The 24725-nt window shown below is 39.0% G+C and overlaps 1 protein-coding gene across 3 annotated transcripts in view; it reads right to left on the reverse strand.

Moving 5' to 3' along the window:
• The window catches only part of NIPAL3 (NIPA like domain containing 3), a 190700-nt gene extending 166342 nt beyond the window's left edge, over positions 1-24358 (reverse strand). For 2 of the 3 annotated variants that reach the window (XR_015308435.1, XM_086956406.1), the window contains exon 1: positions 24188-24358. The gene's annotated coding sequence lies outside the window, so the exon portion shown is untranslated. The remainder of the gene's footprint in view (positions 1-24187) is intronic. The other variant, XM_086956408.1, reaches the window with a different exon arrangement.
• Positions 24359-24725: the final 367 nt, after the last annotated feature.

Raw genomic sequence — 24725 nt, forward strand, 5'->3', positions numbered from 1 at the left:
GTCTTAGAAATCAAATGACTAAACAGTCAATTTCAGCATGATTATTGAGACAGCTTAGTTCGATTAAGAGGAATCTTCCCAACGTCCATAAAAAGAACAAGGCAGATATTCGCCATCAGAAATTAAGACTTGGCCATGGAGACCACAAAAGGCACCAGTCAGAAAGGACACAATCCCTCTAAATATGCCCTTAAATAATCAGGGAAATGCTACAAATATTTCTACAAACATTACCTCATTTGGCCTGACAGGCAAGTAAAAATATATTGGTAACTTAAACATGGAAATTAATGCAGCAATGGAAAGGGATGTGAACATTTCTGGCTTTTAAAACAGTTGTTGAGATAAATATTTGCAGGCCTAAAAAGCTTTCAACTAATGTGCAAGCTATTTACATGAAGTAAGATAACAGAAATGAGTCATGTACAATTTTCAACAGTGCGTGTGTGAGTTGGCGATTAAGAGAAGGCAAAAAAAAGACAGACTTAACCTCCAACAGGTCTTTAAACTGAGAGCGGAATTAATGTATACAGTGCAGACTAGCACCTCACGATTCATGTAGCTCTATATAGGACTGTGGACAACAGATAAGATAGTAAAACCTACTCTTTAAAAATCCTTTTCTTTTAACACATTACAAAAGTATTAGGATTCAATATTTTTTCGTTATGGCTAAGGAAGGGCATTCCAAGCTTAGCTGAAGAGGAGGACTGTCCACCGTGCCTCGCACGTTTAGTAAAGGGATCATTTAAGAGGCTACACAAGTATTATCTCATTTGGCACAAAAGAAAATAAGGAATAAATAGAAAGTGAAGAAAATGTTTTCCTCAATTTAATACAGATTTTTTAGAACTTTCTCAATAAATTAAACAGAATTCTTTTTTGTACTGGTAACCAGTGTAACGCATCAAAAGTGTGTAAACGTGTTCACACCGAAATAAAGCCAGAACCAGACAAGCTGTTAGATTTTCGGAGCTTTGCAGTCACTGAAAGAGATATTTGAGAAGACTCAACTATACTTATTTGCTGTAATGGAAACAGGAGGAAATCAAGACTCGAGTAAGAGCTTGTCACTGCTCTATTAGCAGTAAAATAATCAGTATTATCCCTGTTTTAACACATTTTATATAAAATGTGGTAAAACGGGTAATTCTGTGTGGACGGCCTTCGGTTCAGTTTCTAGATGTAGTAAAAACATTTTGATAGTTATTCATTGAACTGAAGAGAAACAGGCACACACAAAGTAGCATAATGAGGACTGGAGAAGGCAGATACAATGTTCAACAATTCTAGTGTGATTGGATGCTTCCAAAATGTGATTAGAAATATAGTCTGCACAAACAGAAAAACATCCTTATTGAATGCACTGACAGAGGACTTACAAGTACTTCCGTTACTCTGAAGATATGTTTTATAACAGGCTCATTCAGTCTTTTTTATGTCAGGTTAAGCTTTGAGAGCTCGCTGTTAAACAATATCCATCAGATGCTTAGCTTAAGAGACCAGATAATATGTTTAGGGAGCATTTTGATCTTAGGGACCGTGTATCAAACTAAGCACAAAGTGTGTGGCAAGAGGAACATCAGAGGGAATGTCAGGTATTGAGGACAGAACAGTGCTCAAGTCAAGCAGGAGTGACTTTAGTTCAAGTTATACAATAGGTGTAAACAGGCTTAGGATGACTCAGTCTGTTTCTAGGTCAGTCTATTATGGAATAAATTAATGAGAGGACAGTCTAAGGCACAGAATTGACTTCTAGAATAGAAGCATTCGAGTCTGAGGAGTAAATATGGTTCTGGATATGACCAGCCTGAAGATATAAAGTTTTAACTGTCTCCGTTAAGCTAACAGTGAGACTAGCTTCTAACTTATTAGGACAGCAAGGCGGTCTGGGTAGTCCGTCCAAAGAATAAAATCATGAAGCAATAAAAAAAAAAGCAGCTTTGAAAATGAGATGTGCAAAGTTGGAAATATATATATATATATATATATATATATATATATATATATATATATATATATATATATATATATATATATATATATATATATATATATATATATATATATATATATATATATATATATATATATATATATATATATATATATATATATATATATATATATATATATATATATATTATTTTTTTTTTTTTTTTGCACAAAGTTGCCGGTAATCCTGGGCTCAAACTGCACAGCGGTCCCTTCCTCAAAACCGGCGTTTTTGAGAAAATATTCCACGTTTCCTGCCTGCCCTCCAGGGCACAGAAAAAGGTCGGGACACTCCGAGATATTGAAGGTGTTTATTTACCACAAAGGTTCAACAAAGCCGACGCGTTTCGCCGTTAGGCTTGCTCACGGTAATGTCAGCACATTTTCCACCTGCATACATACACCCAGTGATAGTAATGAAAATAGGACTACACATATACACACATATACAAACACACATATATATACTAAACAAACAGTCCCTGTGCTAGGAGTTCTGCTAAAGAAGGGGTACTGGATACAGTCGATTTTTTATCTCTAAAACCGCTATGCCGTCTCTTATGCAGGAATTTTTGTGGGATCTATAAATGCAGCAGTTTCCAGCAGTCACTTGTGTCACATATCTTGAAGCTTCTCCTTATCACCTTTCAGTAAAGCTGACCCGTTTGTGCTGGAATTGCCTGCATGTGCTCTGCAGCACAGGGGATACTAATCCTCATAGATTAGCCAATGCTGAACAATTGCAACTATTCTAAATCGATTTAGAATAGTTACAACTTTGCACCATTGCCAAACTATAATGATTTGTATTGTTTTGTTCCGATACTCATGCAAAGAGTGATGTAGGTCTTATTAGTAAGTGGTCAGCAGCAAAGGAGCATCATCTCTCAGAAAATACCTCCTCGGTAAAGGTAAATCAGAAACAGTCATGCGACACATGAGACAGCAAAGCACCAACTGCACAAGCTTTCACTGGGCAGGACCATGGCTAAACTCCGGTCACCAAAGTGGTTCTCAACTAGCAAATCAGATAAGTAAAAATTAGGCCAATCTTTGCAAATCAGGGCAGTTTTAAACTTGTAAAGACACGCTGTATAGGTGCTATGAAAAGGTATGAGAGACTGCATGCATTTATGCTTGCTACAGACAATATTTTTGGCGATATCAAAGAAATAAACAGTATAAACCAGTCCAGTAGAGCATTAAAAACAGGCCCACAAACAGCCAAACACGGCACATACATGGATATTTGAGACAAGCCCTTTGGACACTGGTAGATTGTCCGATATGCCAGTCTGAACCTGAGCAGGGCTGACATATCCACTTACCTTGTCGAGGATTGTTAATGGGATGTTTGTTGCAATCTTGAAAGGTCTGCCCATTCTACCGTCCTCCTAGAACATGAAATCTCCAATACTGGTGTCTTTTTCCACAACTTCCTTTTTTACGTCAGGCTTGACAGTGCAGCAATGTGTGCAAGACCTATTTTATATAACTTCTTTAAAAAACATACATGGAATCGCCATGACTCCATCCAGAGGATTATTTGTACTCTTTCGTCTGACGGTATTGCATGTTTGTTTTATCTTTTTCATAAAAAAGAATTTGGACGGAATATTAAACATTGTCAAACATTCACCCGAGTCACAGGACTGGGTTTAATCTATCGTTATTTTGCCCGCCATGCCATTCCAGTTCAGACTCAGCCATATGCAAATCAGCCTTGGCCATGTTCCCCATGGGAACAGTCCAGCCCAAACTGCTGGGCTAAGTAGTACCTGGGCCCAAAATCAAGCATCCTCTGAATGGTTTTGGGGCATCACCCCTCATTAGCCCGGCTTGCTTGAATCCTGTAATGTAGCAAGCATGAAACCCACATCTGGGCATACCCTTTCCATATAGGGTGAAAATGCAACACAAAAAGATGATGAAGGGAATGTTGAACATTGTCAAACATTCACCCAATCGTAGATCTGTGCCTGATCCATTGATATTCTGCTCACCATGCCATTCCAGCTTGGACCCATCCATATCCAAATCAGGCTTGACCCTATTCCCAATAGGAACAGTCCAGCCCGAACTACCAGGGCAGGTCCACTCGGACTGGAAAACAAGCATTCTGGGACTGGTTTCGGGGCAGCCAGGCTAGCTCGAATCCAGTGGCAAAGTGAACAAGGGACCCATGTGTGGGCATATCCTGCCAACTTAGAGAACACAAAGCAAACACAAGGAGATGATGGAGGGAGCGCTGAAACTTTTCGGACACTCACTCCCAGTCACAGTTTTGGGTTAAATTCATCATCGTTCTTTAGCTTACTTCGCAATCCCAGTTCATACCCAGCCATTTGCAAATCCGTCTTCACCCTGGTCCTCATGGGAACAGTCCAGCCTCACAGCTCGAAAGTCATTCAAGAGTCGAAACGCTCCGATGGCCACGCAAAAAGAAGGTCTACCGATTCAGATTGGCCAGAACGACCATGAAGAAAGCACGTCGCAAGGACTTGACAATGGCATGAATGGTGCAAGTCCAGGTGAGCAGGTTGGGGTGTGCGAATATAGGAATAGGACTACACTATTGTGCACAGACCAGGAAAAGATCAATCCCCTGCTGACTACTTTCCACATATGTCAGTACAGTGACCTGGCACCCGTTCCAAAGCAGCTGAGACCTACATTAACTTCATCGTAAGATCCAATACACCTGCCTCTATTTCATTAGAACAAATCATTGCTAAAACGAGCAAAGATATGTTGATGATAAATGAAATTATTGCACATCAATCCTGGAAACAGCACTTAAAGGGGGAGATGTAGTGTCGATAATCTCCGTAGAAATATGAAGTGTTCGGGTGTATTGAAGAGAGTTCATGTTCAGAACGTTGAGTTTGCAGTTACACGCAGAGAAATGAAGACGTGTAATACTAAGCTCTGTGTGTGGAGTTTTAAATTTACGAGCATCCTGGCTGGGGAGGACGCTACTAATCGGAGCTCCATGGAGCGTAACTCCTATTTTCTCGGAATCCCATCTAGCTAGGCAAAATGCCATTATTCACAATGCTTGGATAGCAAAACACCAAACACCTTTCCTATGACCTGTACCAAAAAATTAAAAATGCTGGCAAAAAGAGCTAGTGACTGAAGTGGGTAAATTAATTGTCCACCCTATTTATGCTGTTCTGTAGGCTGATGCAGAATGAGACAGAAAGTAACCAATAGCTGTAGGGGATAGCCTTTGACTTTTTTTCTGTATTAATAAACTCGGTATAGATGTATTGATGTTTCCATAAATGGCACAAGAGCATTTACATGTTAAACCTAAAAAAATTAACTTAACATAGATATTTGTGGGGTGTAGCCGATAACCGATGTTGAATTTGCCATCTTATTCTCATTGATATTGTAATGTACACATCTCTACCTATTCACAGAGGGATATTCCAGACATTACCGGAGCTGTAACATATACAATCAACCTCCAACTCATTCAGGCTCAGAAGACAAAGTCAGCTGGATCTCGAGCCTCATGCATGCTATTGGTTGTTAACCAGTGTAGTCAAATGCTTAAGAAGATGAACTTACAACATGCTGAAAAATATTTAAATAAATTCACTTTGCATCTTAATAATACACAGCCCAAATTATCTCGATACTAGATGTCTCTTCCATACCAGACAAAATAATGAATTTGTTTCATTGACAACTCTAAGTTCATTCAGCATTAAACGTCAACTCCATACAGCTCGATGCATTGTTCTGTGACCTTAACTGGTCATATAATTAATCGTTGTTGACTGCAGGAGACAATGGCTACTCCCAGGAGCGATGCAATTCCCTGGCAGAATTAAACATTAAAAGGTAAAGCCAATGCCATTCGGGGCTTTTATTCTGATTTTGCAAACTCTTACGCTTCATATCTTTTTAAACAGGAACTATGTTCCTAATGCAACATTTCCCTTTGGCTGCCCTGTGCTTTTGTGAAACACATAAGCATGAATTTGTTTCTTTGCATGAAGGCTGCCATTGTGGCGCTGTGGCCCTGTCCATATGGCAGGACACCTGCAATGGATCACTGTGCGACCTAGAAAAGGATCCAGGGCCTGCCATGAGGCCCACCAATCCCCAGTACCAACATTTGGCGAAACACTTCAGGCAGCGGCTCTTGCCTGCCTGCACCTACTTGGACTGAGGGCTGCTTCTGCAACCAGAGCACCTCCTCCCAAAAGCAGGAGAGAATAGAGATGCATGTGGCTGAACCCCTACCGGCTACACAGAGAACAGAGGGGCCTGCACTGTGGCAAGACTGTGTTGGGGGGCAGGGAAGACTGTAATAAACTGGGGTAATCTGCATCTAAGCATGGATTTGAGCTGCACAGACATTTTAACCCTAGGGGGACTTACCTAGACTCGCAAGATGAAGGACACCTTGGTAAAGGAAGGGGTAGACAGTTTCCACAGCACAGTTGCCGAATAGCCAGTATGTTTTATTGTACCTGCTAATATGAACTGTGTCGTATTCTATTTTAAGTATGAGAATTCACATACTGTTTTAACTAAAGCACTGAGTTGGACAGAAGCGAGGTTGGTAAGGCTGTACAAGATTGGATGAACGCTAGTTGTGTATGAGGGAAAAGGTGTGGTGTAGAGAAGTGTTTGAAACTGTTGGTGCATTTCCTTTGATTACTGCAGACCAAATAAAGAATTACAGAAAATAAAAAGAAAATCGAGGAGAATTATAAAAACGATTCTGATGAAAAGTATGAACTGTTGGGTGTTGTGCTGTCAAGACTGCTGTCTTATAATGAAGCTGGAAAATCTGAGTTGAGCGAAACGAGTGAGAAAGAAGGAGATTTGAAAGCTGATGTAATATCGAAGAGTTTGAAAGCAGTGGCTCAGAATGGTGGTCCAGCGAGTCAAGTGAATATAAAACAATTTGATGAATGTTTTCTTGATAATTACAAGATAAGTAAATTAACTTTTGATGAGCTCCCTTTTTTAGAATTTGGCATCAGGGAAGAGAGCTTGTGGTGTGTATGAACAATTAGAAAGTGTTGCTAAAGAATTGAGAGTAGTTATGAATAAAATGAACATTTCATTTGTAAGCCTCACAAAATAAAAATGACAAAATCTGAATTAAGAAAAGAATTCATTGTAAAATGTAGCTTTTTAAAAAAGAAATTATAGAATTAATCAGAGATTTGGAGAATGTGGAAATCTTAATGAGATTGGATTGAACAATAAGAACAATCAGCTGAAAGGTGAAATGAAAAAAGCCATAAGTGATTCTGAATGCGATGTTGTTGTAGGAAAATTTACACCGAGACAAGCACCACGAAGCCTTGGTCCAGTTTATGTTTGTGTGCCTCTGAGCAGGAATGACCTATGGACCTTTACAAAAGATTTTCCAAAGCTAATGAAAGATCCTGAAAAATGGTACGCAAAAGGTAGAAAAAAAATTGTTACAGTATCTAAAGTACTGTGGGTAGATTTGAACGCAATGTTCTCAATTAATGGTCCAAAACATGTGTGGATTGGTTGCAAAGTGGTAGCGAAGTGGGCGATTAAAGAGATACATGACTTATGTGCCTTCATCTTTGCTGATGGAAAAGTACACAGCAGCTGTTAAGCATTTCAACCCAAAGGTTCCAGAAAACAGGATAATTTGTCAAAGATCATGAGAGCAACTCAAAATGAAGATGAGTTGGTTCATGCATACTGTGAGACACATGTCTAGATTTTTAGACATTATAGTGGAATTTAGGATCCAATGAAAGAAGGTGCTTTGGGATTTGTTTGGGCTTTTGTGTTGGGTTTGCGTCTGGAGTCGAGTTTGCAGCTTCACCAAAGTGTAATATGTTGGCAAGTAATGTAGCCCGATGGAATATTGGCAGAGACGACATACTGCAGTGATTACCGTGGCTCTACAGAGAAATTGATGATGGCACATAGTAAATTATTTCAGTCAGGAGATAAGAATTTATTCCGCAGAGAAATGGTGCGTATTTCAAGGTCTTTCAAGAAGAAGGGGAAATAGATCTTGAGGCAAAGGCAGAAGTTTAACAATGCTAACAATAGTACAGAAGGGTATTGGAAAATAAGTTGCATATTTAATATAAAGCTGCATTCTAATGGGACATAAACAAAGCATCAAATGATCCCTATGAAACAGAATATAATTCCCATGGCATAGATAGACTAGTAAATCAATGGTCCCAATCCGGCTGACACCTGTGCAGAATAGGAGGTTGTTTAGTGGGACTTTGCCTTCAGCTTCAATTCTGCGACCTTAAATGCAGAATAGCACAGCAGGATGTCCACAGAATTTTGATCAATTTCAGCAAGTGAAACCACGTGTTATTAGTGATTCATTTCCACAATATGCATCTACTTTTGGAGATTACACAAAAAGTGAGTCAGACACAATGACAGTGCCTGAGAATAGAGTAGGATGTAAACGTTAGTACATTTCTTAAATCTTTTCAGAGACAGTCAACGAAAAAATATTATTACATTCATTTTGAATTTTTCATTTGTTATGAACACATATTCTTTGTCATCAGAATAACATTCACATGCATAATTCATACAATTAGATATCATTGCATTTCATCTACACCCAATGCATTTCGGGGCGGGAGCCCCTTCGTCAGGGGTCTGTATATGAAAAAAAAGGAAGAAAGGAATCTTATTACTAATGATGCATAACTATATATGGAAATCGATTTCATATGTTATGTACATGCCTTACCGCTGATGAAATAAAGTGTGTGAAATTTGTGATGATCCTGGATGTTTTTAAAATAACCTGAGTGAAAAAAAGGGGGTAGGGTCTCATTTTAAATACATGAAATTGTATTGTTGGCTTTGTTGAGCAATAATTATCTGTGCAAAAAATAGTGTTACCTGTATAGTTGACTGCTTAGAGTCTATGAAGAAAGGAGAATGATAGGAAAATGTCAAGGGTTTTTTTTTTTAAATAGTTATGTGGGAAGCTCAAACATAAGCAGCTATTAATCTGGGTGCTAAACATAATATTGGATAATGCTCACCTTATTTTCATTTTCATTAGATCTAGAGCCTGTGTGAATGAAGAAAAGATTGCCATCTATTACCTAAAGTGCGGAGATGCGCGTTTATTTAACAATTACCGATTGTTAGAAGCAAAGTTTACCTGTGAGTCTTAAGCGATGTATGTCAGACTCATCTCGTGCTCTAAGTTCGGGCGGATCTGTCAAAATAATAATATGCCATCAGACGCTGGCCAGCGTGTAAAAAAATATTGGGGTTTAAGTAAAAAAAGGGGGGTTTTAGCTTTCCTTACCGAGGCGGGAGACCGTGGCGACCCGTCGTAGCGTCTTTGCCGAGTGTTTGTGTGTGTTCGCGCAGTCCTTCGTTTGTTGTTATAGGAGCTCCGTGTATAGCCATTGAAAACGGACTTGCGCTATACTCAAACTTTAACTATTGTACTTTAACGGATTCTCTCACGCTCTTTCTGTGACGGTTATGCATTATTAGCATAACAGATGTAAACTTAGTGTGAACTCGGTATTGTAATAACGGGTAAAAATATTGACTTAATCCGACCTCGTAATGATGGTCGCCATCTTTAAAAGTTCGAAAGACAACATTTGCTAATATACAGTTGGTTGAACTAGCGGTTGTATTTATCAATTCTAGATAGTATGGGCAATCTAGAATGAAAGGTTTCGGTTTATGTGTTATGTCTCTTGGAATATAGCAATATGTTGGGGTATTGAAGGGGGAAAGAAGATTGTGTTGTTTGGTGGTGATTATCAATACATGTTACTCTGGTCATGAAGATAACAGCTTGTACATTTCCTATCTGTATATTATACTTTGAGATGTGTCCTGGTTACTTACATTATGGGTATCCTGCCTATTTCCATTCTAATTAGTCTTATGCTGTAACAACACCATGGATTATTATGTATATTTTTGTGTAGGCATAGCAACCAAAAAAGTGTACTTTGTGAAGTGTGTTTATGTACCTTGTGGTGTATATTCTTAGTGAATCATTGTAATGAATCGGACTTAGAAGGTGTGGGTTTCTATAGAAAACAAATGAGGTCCAGCTTGTCATTTAGCCCATTAGGGGTAAGGGTCTGAAGCTTACGTATCCAGAATGTCCCTCTCTGGAGGAGAATTTTAGCATTGTCTATCCCTAGCCTTTGTGGAATCATTTCTATAATTTGGAATCTTAGTTGAGCTATTGAATGCCCTGATTCAATCCAGTGTTTTGCCAGGGGTGCTGTCAGATTTTTATTGCGGATGCGGCTCTTATGTTCCGTCAATCTTATTTTCAATTTTCTGTCTGTTTTTCCGACGTATATCAAACTGCATGGACATTTTATTAGGTACACTACGTGTTCAGAATTACAATTCGTGGTGTGCCTTAGTTGTATTTTTTCTCCTGTGCGTGGATGGAACAAAGTGTCCCCGAGTATTACATTGTTACAATTTTTGCAATTGTAACATTTTTGAGTCCCCTTATAGGTTCTGTTTCCTGTCGTGTCCTTACTGTTTGGTTTGTTCAGTAGTTCTTTCAGATTCTGTGATCTTTTATATGCGAATAAGGGTTTGTCGTGAAAAAGTGTTTCAAAGTCTTTTTCCGCTTTAATGATTTCCCATCTTTTGAGGATGATTCTTTGTATGTCTTTGGATGCAGATGAATATTTTGAAACAAATACCATTCTTTTATTCTCTGTTTTATTCTTTTTTTGTAAAAGATCCTTCCTAGGGATTTTTTTGATTTTGTTTAGTTGACCCTCTAGTAGTTTAATGGGATATCCTCTGTCCAGATATCTTTGCTTTTGTTGCTCAAGGCTTTTTGTACATTCAATGTCTTTGGAAGAAATTCTCTTGATTCTCATGAATTGAGAAATTGGAAGATTGTTAATGAGGCTTGCTGGGTGAAAACTCTCATATAATAATGCCGTGTTTCTATCTGTTTCTTTTTTGAACAGTTTGGTTTGAATTAGTCCATCTTGTAATTCAACAAGCACATCTAGAAAGGGAAGTGCGGTGGTACTCACGCAGTGAGTGAATTGTATACGTGGGTTGGCCAGGTTTAGGCTTCTGATGTTTTGTAGGAGTTCTGAAGGGGAGCGTTTCCATATAATGAAAATGTCGTCTATGTAGCGCTTGTAATAGACTATACCTTCCTGCCATGTGGGGTCTTCCAGTATGTAGTCCGTTTCGAATTTCGCCATGAAGATATTTGCGTAGACGCATGCTCCTGGAAATCCCATCGCTGTGCCTGTTAATTGGATGAAAAAGTCATCTTTCCATAAGAAATAGTTGTTTTGGAGGCAGAATTCTAGTAGTTGTAGAATGAGACATTTCAGTTCCTCTGATATCTCTGATTTTAATAGTGCCCATTCCATCGCTTCTAGCCCTTGTTTGTGGGGAATGGATGTGTACAATGAAGCTACATCAATAGAACATAGTGTCCATTCTTCATTATCGACCATTGTGATGTTCGTGAGGCTCCTTAAGAAATCTGACGTGTCTTCTATGTATGTAATCCATTTTTGCATAAATGGTTGCATGTATGTGTCAATGAAGATGCCTAAATTCTCGAATATTGATGAGCACCCTGAAACAATAGGCCTGAAGGGAGGGTCTCTCAAACTTTTGTGAACTTTAGGTAAAAAGTATATTTTAGGTCTTCGTGGGAAAGCTTGTTGTAAGTATCGCTTTGTTGAGCTGTCTATCCAGTTTAGTTCCTCCGCTTTATCCAGAATGTCATCTAAATTTTGAGAAATGTTTATTGTGGGGTCATGTCCAAGTTTGGCGTATGTTTCCACGTTATGCACATGTTCATCTCCTTTAGAAATATAGAACGTTGAATCCATTAGAACTAGTGCACCACCTTTGTCAGCTCTCTGAAAAACCAGGTCTTTGTTTCTTGCTAACCTTTGGAGAGCGCTGTGTTCTGCACGTGTAAGGTTCCTTGTTTTCCTTTTGAATTGGATTTTGTTCATATCGGCTTTTACTAGAGTTTCAAATGTATCTAGCGTCTTGTGAGATGTTGGAGCCATGAAATTACTTTTGGGTTTAAATCGTTTATCTGTTTCCACTGTGTCTGTTGTTGGACTTAGGACTGCGAAGAAGTGTTTTAGTCTCAAAATTCTCATGAATTTAAATAGTGCTACTTCCATTTCCAATGCGTTCGTATGATATGTAGTTACGAAGGATATACCTTTGTTCAATATCTTTTTTTCGAAGTCTGACAGAGTATAGCCTGAGATGTTTATTATGAGATCTTGGTTTGACTTCTCAATCCTGTTTTCTTCAGTAGCTCTCTGTCCTTCTCCCTTTCCTTTTCCCTTTCCCTTTCCTCTTCTCGTTTTTTGTCTCCGGTCGATGTTATTGGGATGTCCGGTGGTTTGCTTGGTAGTGGGTCCTTCTCTAAAAAAGGAGCTGATGAGGGTCCAGCTGTTGTGTTAGTAGAATCAGAAGATTGTGGTGTTGTCTTTTGAACTTGTGTGGTCACTATCGGTTGTCTTACAGAACTTAGTTCACTATCCGATACTACACTTTCGTCCGAGGAAGTTGGTTGTAGTTTTTTGTTGTTAAATCTTCGTTTGGCATAAACTTCCGCCCATGTGTATGCTTCGTTTAATTTGTAGTCGATAGTGTCTCGCTTAAATTTGCGCAGTTTAGTTTCTTCTAGCTCTTTTCCGTATTTATCTAGTCGTGTGTTGATGTCTTCTAAAGTTCTGCCCCACACATCATCTTCAATTCTTTCTGATAAATCCCATTTTAAGTTAAAGATTTCTTCCTCTAAATCGGTTATGGTTTTGGCGAGTTCTTCTATTAGCAATAGTATAGCACTATTTAAATTCATGAGAATTTTGAGAAAAAAAACACTTCTTCGCAGTCCTAAGTCCAACAACAGACACAGTGGAAACAGATAAACGATTTAAACCCAAAAGTAATTTCATGGCTCCAACATCTCACAAGACGCTAGATACATTTGAAACTCTAGTAAAAGCCGATATGAACAAAATCCAATTCAAAAGGAAAACAAGGAACCTTACACTTGCAGAACATAGCGCTCTCCAAAGGTTAGCAAGAAACAAAGACCTGGTCTTTCAGAGAGCTGACAAAGGTGGTGCACTAGTTCTAATGGATTCAACGTTCTATATTTCTAAAGGAGATGAACATGTGCATAACGTGGAAACATACGCCAAACTTGGACATGACCCCACAATAAACATTTCTCAAAATTTAGATGACATTCTGGATAAAGCGGAGGAACTAAACTGGATAGACAGCTCAACAAAGCAATACTTACAACAAGCTTTCCCACGAAGACCTAAAATATACTTTTTACCTAAAGTTCACAAAAGTTTGAGAGACCCTCCCTTCAGGCCCATTGTTTCAGGGTGCTCATCAATATTCGAGAATTTAGGCATCTTCATTGACACATACATGCAACCATTTATGCAAAAATGGATTACATACATAGAAGACACGTCAGATTTCTTAAGGAGCCTCACGAACATCACGATGGTCGATAATGAAGAATGGACACTATGTTCTATTGATGTAGCTTCATTGTACACATCCATTCCCCACAAACAAGGGCTAGAAGCGATGGAATGGGCACTATTAAAATCAGAGATATCAGAGGAACTGAAATGTCTCATTCTACAACTACTAGAATTCTGCCTCCAAAACAACTATTTCTTATGGAAAGATGACTTTTTCATCCAATTAACAGGCACAGCGATGGGATTTCCAGGAGCATGCGTCTACGCAAATATCTTCATGGCGAAATTCGAAACGGACTACATAATGGAAGACCCCACATGGCAGGAAGGTATAGTCTATTACAAGCGCTACATAGACGACATTTTCATTATATGGAAACGCTCCCCTTCAGAACTCCTACAAAACATCAGAAGCCTAAACCTGGCCAACCCACGTATACAATTCACTCACTGCGTGAGTACCACCGCACTTCCCTTTCTAGATGTGCTTGTTGAATTACAAGATGGACTAATTCAAACCAAACTGTTCAAAAAAGAAACAGATAGAAACACGGCATTATTATATGAGAGTTTTCACCCAGCAAGCCTCATTAACAATCTTCCAATTTCTCAATTCATGAGAATCAAGAGAATATCTTCCAACGACATTGAATGTACAAAAAGCCTTGAGCAACAAAAGCAAAGATATCTGGACAGAGGATATCCCATTAAACTACTAGAGGGTCAACTAAACAAAATCAAAAAAATCCCTAGGAAGGATCTTTTACAAAAAAAGAATAAAACAGAGAATAAAAGAATGGTATTTGTTTCAAAATATTCATCTGCATCCAAAGACATACAAAGAATCATCCTCAAAAGATGGGAAATCATTAAAGCGGAAAAAGACTTTGAAACACTTTTTCACGACAAACCCTTATTCGCATATAAAAGATCACAGAATCTGAAAGAACTACTGAACAAACCAAACAGTAAGGACACAACAGGAAACAGAACCTATAAGGGGACTCAAAAATGTTACAATTGCAAAAATTGTAACAATGTAATACTCGGGGACACTTTGTTCCATCCACGCACAGGAGAAAAAATACAACTAAGGCACACCACGAATTGTAATTCTGAACACGTAGTGTACCTAATAAAATGTCCATGCAGTTTGATATACGTCGGAAAAACAGACAGAAAATTGAAAATAAGATTGACGGAACATAAGAGCCGCATCCGCAATAAAAATCTGACAGCACCCCTGGCAAAACACTGGATTGAATCAGGGCATTCAATAGCTCAACTAAGATTCCAAATTATAGAAATGATTCCACAAAGGCTAGGGATAGACAATGCTAAAATTCTCCTCCAGAGAGAGACATTCTGGATACGTAAGCTTCAGACCCTTACCCCTAATGGGCTAAATGACAAGCTGGACCTCATTTGTTTTCTATAGAAACCCACACCTTCTAAGTCCGATTCATTACAATGATTCACTAAGAATATACACCACAAGGTACATAAACACACTTCACAAAGTACACTTTTTTGGTTGCTATGCCTACACAAAAATATACTTAATAATCCATGGTGTTATTACAGCATAAGACTAATTAGAATGGAAATAGGCAGGATACCCATAATGTAAGTAACCAGGACACATCTCAAAGTATAATATACAGATAGGAAATGTACAAGCTGTTATCTTCATGACCAGAGTAACATGTATTGATAATCACCACCAAACAACACAATCTTCTTTCCCCCTTCAATACCCCAACATATTGCTATATTCCAAGAGACATAACACATAAACCGAAACCTTTCATTCTAGATTGCCCATACTATCTAGAATTGATAAATACAACCGCTAGTTCAACCAACTGTATATTAGCAAATGTTGTCTTTCGAACTTTTAAAGATGGCGACCATCATTACGAGGTCGGATTAAGTCAATATTTTTACCCGTTATTACAATACCGAGTTCACACTAAGTTTACATCTGTTATGCTAATAATGCATAACCGTCACAGAAAGAGCGTGAGAGAATCCGTTAAAGTACAATAGTTAAAGTTTGAGTATAGCGCAAGTCCGTTTTCAATAGCTATACACGGAGCTCCTATAACAACAAACGAAGGACTGCGCGAACACACACAAACACTCGGCAAAGACGCTACGACGGGTCGCCACGGTCTCCCGCCTCGGTAAGGAAAGCTAAAACCCCCCTTTTTTTACTTAAACCCCAATATTTTTTTACACGCTGGCCAGCGTCTGATGGCATATTATTATTTTGACAGATCCGCCCGAACTTAGAGCACGAGATGAGTCTGACATACATCGCTTAAGACTCACAGGTTAACTTTGCTTCTAACAATCGGTAATTGTTAAATAAACGCGCATCTCCGCACTTTAGGGAATCGATGGCAATCTTTTCTTCATTCACACAGGCTCTAGATCTAATGAAAATGAAAATAAGGTGAGCATTATCCAATATTATGTTTAGCACCCAGATTAATAGCTGCTTATGTTTGAGCTTCCCACATAACTATTTAAAAAAAAAACCCTTGACATTTTCCTATCATTCTCCTTTCTTCATAGACTCTAAGCAGTCAACTATACAGGTAACACTATGTTTTGCACAGATAATTATTGCTCAACAAAGCCAACAATACAATTTCATGTATTTAAAATGAGACCCTACCCCCTTTTTTTCCACTCAGGTTATTTTAAAAACATCCAGGATCATCTCAAATTTCACACACTTTATTTCATCAGCGGTAAGGCATGTACATAACATATGAAATCGATTTCCATATATAGTTATGCATCATTAGTAATAAGATTCCTTTCTTCCTTTTTTTCATATACAGACCCCTGACGAAGGGGCTCCAGCCCCGAAATGCATTGGGTGTAGATGAAATGCAATGATATCTAATTGTATGAATTATGCATGTGAATGTTATTCTGATGACAAAGAATATGTGTTCATAACAAATGAAAAATTCAAAATGAATGTAATAATATTTTTTCGTTGACTGTCTCTGAAAAAATTAAAGAAATGTACTAACGTTTACATCAAACTGAGTAGTGCGTACTGGCGTCCTGGTTCATCGCCAGGCCATATACACATGATATCTCATAGTTTGCAGGCTACATACCAGTACTGCACACATATCGAGCAAACGCCTCAAGTTTTAAATAAGTGAGTGCAGCTACCCCCCCCAATATTCATTATCTACTCTACTGCAACAGGGTGCTAGCACCAGAGAGAAAAAAATGTTGTTCGATTCCATAGCGTCCATTACAGAAAACAGAGCCAACACTAAGGCATACACTACAGAAGATGCAAACCAAATCTACAAACTTATTAAGGAATCCAAAACCTTTGATGCACAAGGAGGATTGATTACGCAACAACTAAAGCAGCTTGAATATCTGACCAGACGTGAATTAAACCAGCGACTACACGCAACGACGCTTATTCAATACCATCGCGTTAAGCGTATACCTAGAGGACTAAGACTAGCAATAAGACCTATGCTGTACAGATTGAACAACAACCCCAAGTTCATGGAAAAATGGTTCGAGATTCTGAATAAGTGTTCACTGAATCTAATACTATTGCTAATAGAAGAACTCGCCAAAACCATAACCGATTTAGAGGAAGAAATCTTTAACTTAAAACGGGATTTATCAGAAAGAATTGAAGATGATGTGTGGGGCAGAACTTTAGAAGACATCAACACACGACTAGATAAATACGGAAAAGAGCTAGAAGAAACTAAACTGCGCAAATTTAAGCGAGACACTATCGACTACAAATTAAACGAAGCATACACATGGGCGGAAGTTTATGCCAAACGAAGATTTAACAACAAAAAACTACAACCAACTTCCTCGGACGAAAGTGTAGTATCGGATAGTGAACTAAGTTCTGTAAGACAACCGATAGTGACCACACAAGTTCAAAAGACAACACCACAATCTTCTGATCATACTAACACAACAGCTGGACCCTCATCAGCTCCTTTTTTAGAGAAGGACCCACTACCAAGCAAACCACCGGACATCCCAATAACATCGACCGGAGACAAAAAACGAGAAGAGGAAAGGGAAAGGGAAAAGGAAAGGGAGAAGGACAGAGAGCTACTGAAGAAAACAGGATTGAGAAGTCAAACCAAGATCTCATAATAAACATCTCAGGCTATACTCTGTCAGACTTCGAAAAAAAGATATTGAACAAAGGTATATCCTTCGTAACTACATATCATACGAACGCATTGGAAATGGAAGTAGCACTATTTAAATTCATGAGAATTTTGAGACTAAAACACTTCTTCGCAGTCCTAAGTCCAACAACAGACACAGTGGAAACAGATAAACGATTTAAACCCAAAAGTAATTTCATGGCTCCAACATCTCACAAGACGCTAGATACATTTGAAACTCTAGTAAAAGCCGATATGAACAAAATCCAATTCAAAAGGAAAACAAGGAACCTTACACGTGCAGAACACAGCGCTCTCCAAAGGTTAGCAAGAAACAAAGACCTGGTTTTTCAGAGAGCTGACAAAGGTGGTGCACTAGTTCTAATGGATTCAACGTTCTATATTTCTAAAGGAGATGAACATGTGCATAACGTGGAAACATACGCCAAACTTGGACATGACCCCACAATAAACATTTCTCAAAATTTAGATGACATTCTGGATAAAGCGGAGGAACTAAACTGGATAGACAGCTCAATAAAGCGATACTTACAACAAGCTTTCCCACGAAGACCTAAAATATACTTTTTACCTAAAGTTCACAAAAGTTTGAGAGACCCTCCCTTCAGGCCCATTGTTTCAGGGTGCTCATCAATATTCGAGAATTTAGGCATCTTCATTGACACATACATGCAACCATTTATGCAAAAATGGATTACATACATAGAAGACACGTCAGATTTCTTAAGGAGCCTCACGAACATCACGATGGTCGATAATGAAGAATGGACACTATGTTCTATTGATGTAGCTTCATTGTACACATCCATTCCCCACAAACAAGGGCTAGAAGCGATGGAATGGGCACTATTAAAATCAGAGATATCAGAGGAACTGAAATGTCTCATTCTACAACTACTAGAATTCTGCCTCCAAAACAACTATTTCTTATGGAAAGATGACTTTTTCATCCAATTAACAGGCACAGCGATGGGATTTCCAGGAGCATGCGTCTACGCAAATATCTTCATGGCGAAATTCGAAACGGACTACATACTGGAAGACCCCACATGGCAGGAAGGTATAGTTTATTACAAGCGCTACATAGACGACATTTTCATTATATGGAAACGCTCCCCTTCAGAACTCCTACAAAACATCAGAAGCCTAAACCTGGCCAACCCACGTATACAATTCACTCACTGCATGAGTACCACCGCACTTCCCTTTCTAGATGTGCTTGTTGAATTACAAGATGGACTAATTCAAACCAAACTGTTCAAAAAAGAAACAGATAGAAACACGGCATTATTATATGAGAGTTTTCACCCAGCAAGCCTCATTAACAATCTTCCAATTTCTCAATTCATGAGAATCAAGAGAATATCTTCCAACGACATTGAATGTACAAAAAGCCTTGAGCAACAAAAGCAAAGATATCTGGACAGAGGATATCCCATTAAACTACTAGAGGGGCAACTAAACAAAATCAAAAAAATCCCTAGGAAGGATCTTTTACAAAAAAAGAATAAAACAGAGAATAAAAGAATGGTATTTGTTTCAAAATATTCATCTGCATCCAAAGACATACAAAGAATCATCCTCAAAAGATGGGAAATCATTAAAGCGGAAAAAGACTTTGAAACACTTTTTCACGACAAACCCTTATTCGCATATAAAAGATCACAGAATCTGAAAGAACTACTGAACAAACCAAACAGTAAGGACACGACAGGAAACAGAACCTATAAGGGGACTCAAAAATGTTACAATTGCAAAAATTGTAACAATGTAATACTCGGGGACACTTTGTTCCATCCACGCACAGGAGAAAAAATACAACTAAGGCACACCACGAATTGTAATTCTGAACACGTAGTGTACCTAATAAAATGTCCATGCAGTTTGATATACGTCGGAAAAACAGACAGAAAATTGAAAATAAGATTGACGGAACATAAGAGCCGCATCCGCAATAAAAATCTGACAGCACCCCTGGCAAAACACTGGATTGAATCAGGGCATTCAATAGCTCAACTAAGATTCCAAATTATAGAAATGATTCCACAAAGGCTAGGGATAGACAATGCTAAAATTCTCCTCCAGAGAGAGACATTCTGGATACGTAAGCTTCAGACCCTTACCCCTAATGGGCTAAATGACAAGCTGGACCTCATTTGTTTTCTATAGAAACCCACACCTTCTAAGTCCGATTCATTACAATGATTCACTAAGAATATACACCACAAGGTACATAAACACACTTCACAAAGTACACTTTTTTGGTTGCTATGCCTACACAAAAATATACATAATAATCCATGGTGTTATTACAGCATAAGACTAATTAGAATGGAAATAGGCAGGATACCCATAATGTAAGTAACCAGGACACATCTCAAAGTATAATATACAGATAGGAAATGTACAAGCTGTTATCTTCATGACCAGAGTAACATGTATTGATAATCACCACCAAACAACACAATCTTCTTTCCCCCTTCAATACCCCAACATATTGCTATATTCCAAGAGACATAACACATAAACCGAAACCTTTCATTCTAGATTGCCCATACTATCTAGAATTGATAAATACAACCGCTAGTTCAACCAACTGTATATTAGCAAATGTTGTCTTTCGAACTTTTAAAGATGGCGACCATCATTACGAGGTCGGATTAAGTCAATATTTTTACCCGTTATTACAATACCGAGTTCACACTAAGTTTACATCTGTTATGCTAATAATGCATAACCGTCACAGAAAGAGCGTGAGAGAATCCGTTAAAGTACAATAGTTAAAGTTTGAGTATAGCGCAAGTCCGTTTTCAATGGCTATACACGGAGCTCCTATAACAACAAACGAAGGACTGCGCGAACACACACAAACACTCGGCAAAGACGCTACGACGGGTCGCCACGGTCTCCCGCCTCGGTAAGGAAAGCTAAAACCCCCCTTTTTTTACTTAAACCCCAATATTTTTTTACACGCTGGCCAGCGTCTGATGGCATATTATTATTTTGACAGATCCGCCCGAACTTAGAGCACGAGATGAGTCTGACATACATCGCTTAAGACTCACAGGTAAACTTTGCTTCTAACAATCGGTAATTGTTAAATAAACGCGCATCTCCGCACTTTAGGTAATCGATGGCAATCTTTTCTTCATTCACACAGGCTCTAGATCTAATGAAAATGAAAATAAGGTGAGCATTATCCAATATTATGTTTAGCACCCAGATTAATAGCTGCTTATGTTTGAGCTTCCCACATAACTATTTAAAAAAAAAAACCCTTGACATTTTCCTATCATTCTCCTTTCTTCATAGACTCTAAGCAGTCAACTATACAGGTAACACTATGTTTTGCACAGATAATTATTGCTCAACAAAGCCAACAATACAATTTCATGTATTTAAAATGAGACCCTACCCCCTTTTTTTCACTCAGGTTATTTTAAAAACATCCAGGATCATCACAAATTTCACACACTTTATTTCATCAGCGGTAAGGCATGTACATAACATATGAAATCGATTTCCATATATAGTTATGCATCATTAGTAATAAGATTCCTTTCTTCCTTTTTTTCATATACAGACCCCTGACGAAGGGGCTCCCGCCCCGAAATGCATTGGGTGTAGATGAAATGCAATGATATCTAATTGTATGAATTATGCATGTGAATGTTATTCTGATGACAAAGAATATGTGTTCATAACAAATGAAAAATTCAAAATGAATGTAATAATATTTTTTCGTTGACTGTCTCTGAAAAAATTAAAGAAATGTACTAACGTTTACATCAAACTGAGTAGTGCGTACTGGCGTCCTGGTTTATCGCCAGGCCATATACACATGATATCTCATAGTTTGCAGGCTACATACCAGTACTGCACACATATCGAGCAAACGCCTCAAGTTTTAAATAAGTGAGTGCAGCTACCCCCCCCAATATTCATGAGAATAGAGTAGAACTGTATGCTTTGTGCAGTTCTAGAGGCAGACCAGAATAACTCATGTACATAAGTGGTGAATGGCCATTCCATATCATTATTGTTTGATAGAGGTGCTATCTGTTCCACAGTTAGACCGGCCAGAGTTTCTAACCTGCTATTCTTGTGACTAAATAGTAGCAAGTATTTCAAATAAACAAGTGCTAAGTAAGTATTCAGAAAATCTTCCACTAAAATAGGTTCAGCAATAAAAGATCATGAATTCAAGATTAGTGAAACAAATAGTGGACAAAGCCCTCCTCCTCCTCCTCAAGGAAAGGAAAGATCTCTGGTTTTTATACCTGCTCGATCTCTCTGCAGCCTACAACAAATTCAACTATCCAGCTCCGATCAACGTCATAAAAGCAAGTACTATCTTCAAATTGTTGACATCCTACCTCACCAACTGATACCAGCTCGTGCAATAGGTTCCACAAGATCACAGACACTTCTCACCTACTGTGGAGTACCCTATGCCCCCTTCCTTCCCCCCATCATAATTCACCTCTACATTGAATCTATTTGATTCATTCTTACAGACAGCAGCATCAAGATCCAGCAATATGCAAATGATAACAAACTCAACCTACACTATCCTCACTCGGTGACATACAGTGTTTCTACTCCTGCCTTGAACTCATCCAATCTTGGATGTCAGTCAAATACTTTCCAGAAGCTAAACTCAACAAAGTCCAAATTCCTCCTGTTCTCCCACAGAAACAAAGACCGCCAGATTCAAGCCTTGCTCTCCAACTTAAATCTACTAGGCTTCCCACTCAGCTGAGAGACCATACACGTTCTCTGGGATTCCTTCTCAGCTCAGACCCCTCATTAAAGCAACATACTGCAAGAAAGACAGACAGCTTAGTATCAAGTTTCCCTCTTGAACACAGTGAAGCCATAACTCCAGGAAGAGGACTTCAGAGTAAACATACAATCTTTAATCCTCTCCCATCTGGATGGAAGCAACAGTCTGCTCAGTGACATGCCCACAATTACGTGGCACACATGCAGGCAGCAAAATGGCTCAACAAGAGCTTAAATAATGTCGACCACACCCGTATTAAAAGGCCTACACCGGCTCACGTTTCCAGCCCAGATAGTATTTAAAATGAGCTGCATCACTTCAACAATAAGACCCCATTTTACATGGCAAACAAACTAGCAACATGCTGAATCCAAAGCCAGACCAGGAGCCTGGATATCGGAGATAATACATTTCAAGAAGGAATCAACAGAAAAATAGCCCTTTCTGTTCATGCTCCCGGGATGTGAAACGGTATTCTTTATTCAGTTAACCTATAAGAATCGTCATTCTCCTACAATTCAGAAAAAATGCTTATGACACATTGTTACAAGGAGCACTACCCCCTTGTATTTCCCCCAACAGTTGTAGGAATGTTCTGCTGCTCTTAAGCTAGGTTTGCGCTATACAAATAACAACATGTACGTGTAAAGCAAGTTCTGTGTTATGGAGGGGTCATAAACCAGATTGCTCTGGTTTGAAAGACCATTATCCTCAATAAGAGAAGACAGTTGTCAAATCATATTTTCTAGCTATTTTATAGCTAGAGGGAGTTGTGATTTACGGGAGAAATCACTTAGTGCAGCATGGTCTTTAGAATGCCTTTTGAGTGAAGGAAAGAATAGTGTTTGTTTTCCAAGCCAGTGGCTCGACATGTAGGGTGCTAAATCGTGGCAAATGTTTGAAAGAACTGGCAAAATAATATAAAAGGCTGTTGCACTGTAAATGCTGGATACGGGTATCAGACGCATCTGTTGTTATGTACGAGGTTAATCATTTAACTATATCTGCTGTAAGAAGTCAAAAAACGATAAATGAAAAGTAATAGTTTATTCTTAACTATTAAGATTCTGAAAAGTGAGACAATGCTATGACTGTCTGAAATTAGTTATCGATTCGCATAAAATATAGTACTGTCATACTAAAACTACAGCAGTTAGATTTGAGCAATGGACAAGTTATGTTAAAAGTTTATTTTTGTCGCATCACCGACATTTTGTCGATCTTGGGATAGACGCTGGTCGTGAACCTGGCATCGGAACTGACATCTCAGCTCACTGCTATGCAGGAAGCAAAACACAACAACTGCGTTGGGTCACCACACGGCGGGTAGGGGGGCATGAGATCGAGGCTCATCGGTGCGTAGATCGCATTCCTTGAACACTGACAGAGATACCTACCAGAGGCGCAACTAGAGCCATTTTTCGGTGGGGGGGGGGGGCTAATGAAAATTTCGGGGGGGGGGGGGGGGCTGAATCTTTCAGCAATGTGGAGATGCAGGGGCTCTAAGCAGGGGTAAAAAACAACAAAGCCTCACTAACAAGCAAATGGTCTTTTAAAGACCTGTGAAGTACTTGGGTGCGGCTGTGTGACCGGGAAGCTGTCTCAGCCGGGGCTGACAGGCACGACGGGTGGGGAGTGGGGGGCTTAAGCCCATAGGGTGTTGCGCGCCTGGTACCTACCCTTGGCACAAAACGCCTGGTCCTCTTAGCGAGCAACATCCGGAAGAGCGGCACTTGGAAATCCACTGCGACCCATGCTACAGCTGTTATGATAAAATTACACGGAAGAGAGCCACACGGCCTGTACACCGCGCCACATCCGTGTTGCTCCCCGTGCACTGCGCATCTGCTGAGACTTCCGCCATCCGACCGCCAGCCTGTCCCTTGCGTCACCAGCGTGTCGCTAGCTATGGCCACCTCCAGCACTTCTTCCCATACTCAGCAGTCCTGGCGAGACTTCCGTCAACTAGAGCCACCCGGTCTGTACCCGACACCTGAAAATACGTGAAACAGGTGCATGAACTACACTGTTTACAATTATCTGGCTTGTTTAGGGGTCGAGTTTGAGTGAAACACTACGTATAGTCACGTCAACAAAAGTGATAGTATTAAAGATTTCGTTATTATTATAGTGAAAATAGAGTCATAAAAAGAAATGCAATCTCAATTGAAATGGTTCATGTAGCGTATATGAATAAATAACAAATGCACAAGAAAT

Source organism: Lissotriton vulgaris, chromosome 2_1, assembly GCF_964263255.1.
Source record: "Lissotriton vulgaris chromosome 2_1, aLisVul1.2, whole genome shotgun sequence".
Classification (NCBI taxonomy): Eukaryota; Metazoa; Chordata; class Amphibia; order Caudata; family Salamandridae; genus Lissotriton; species Lissotriton vulgaris.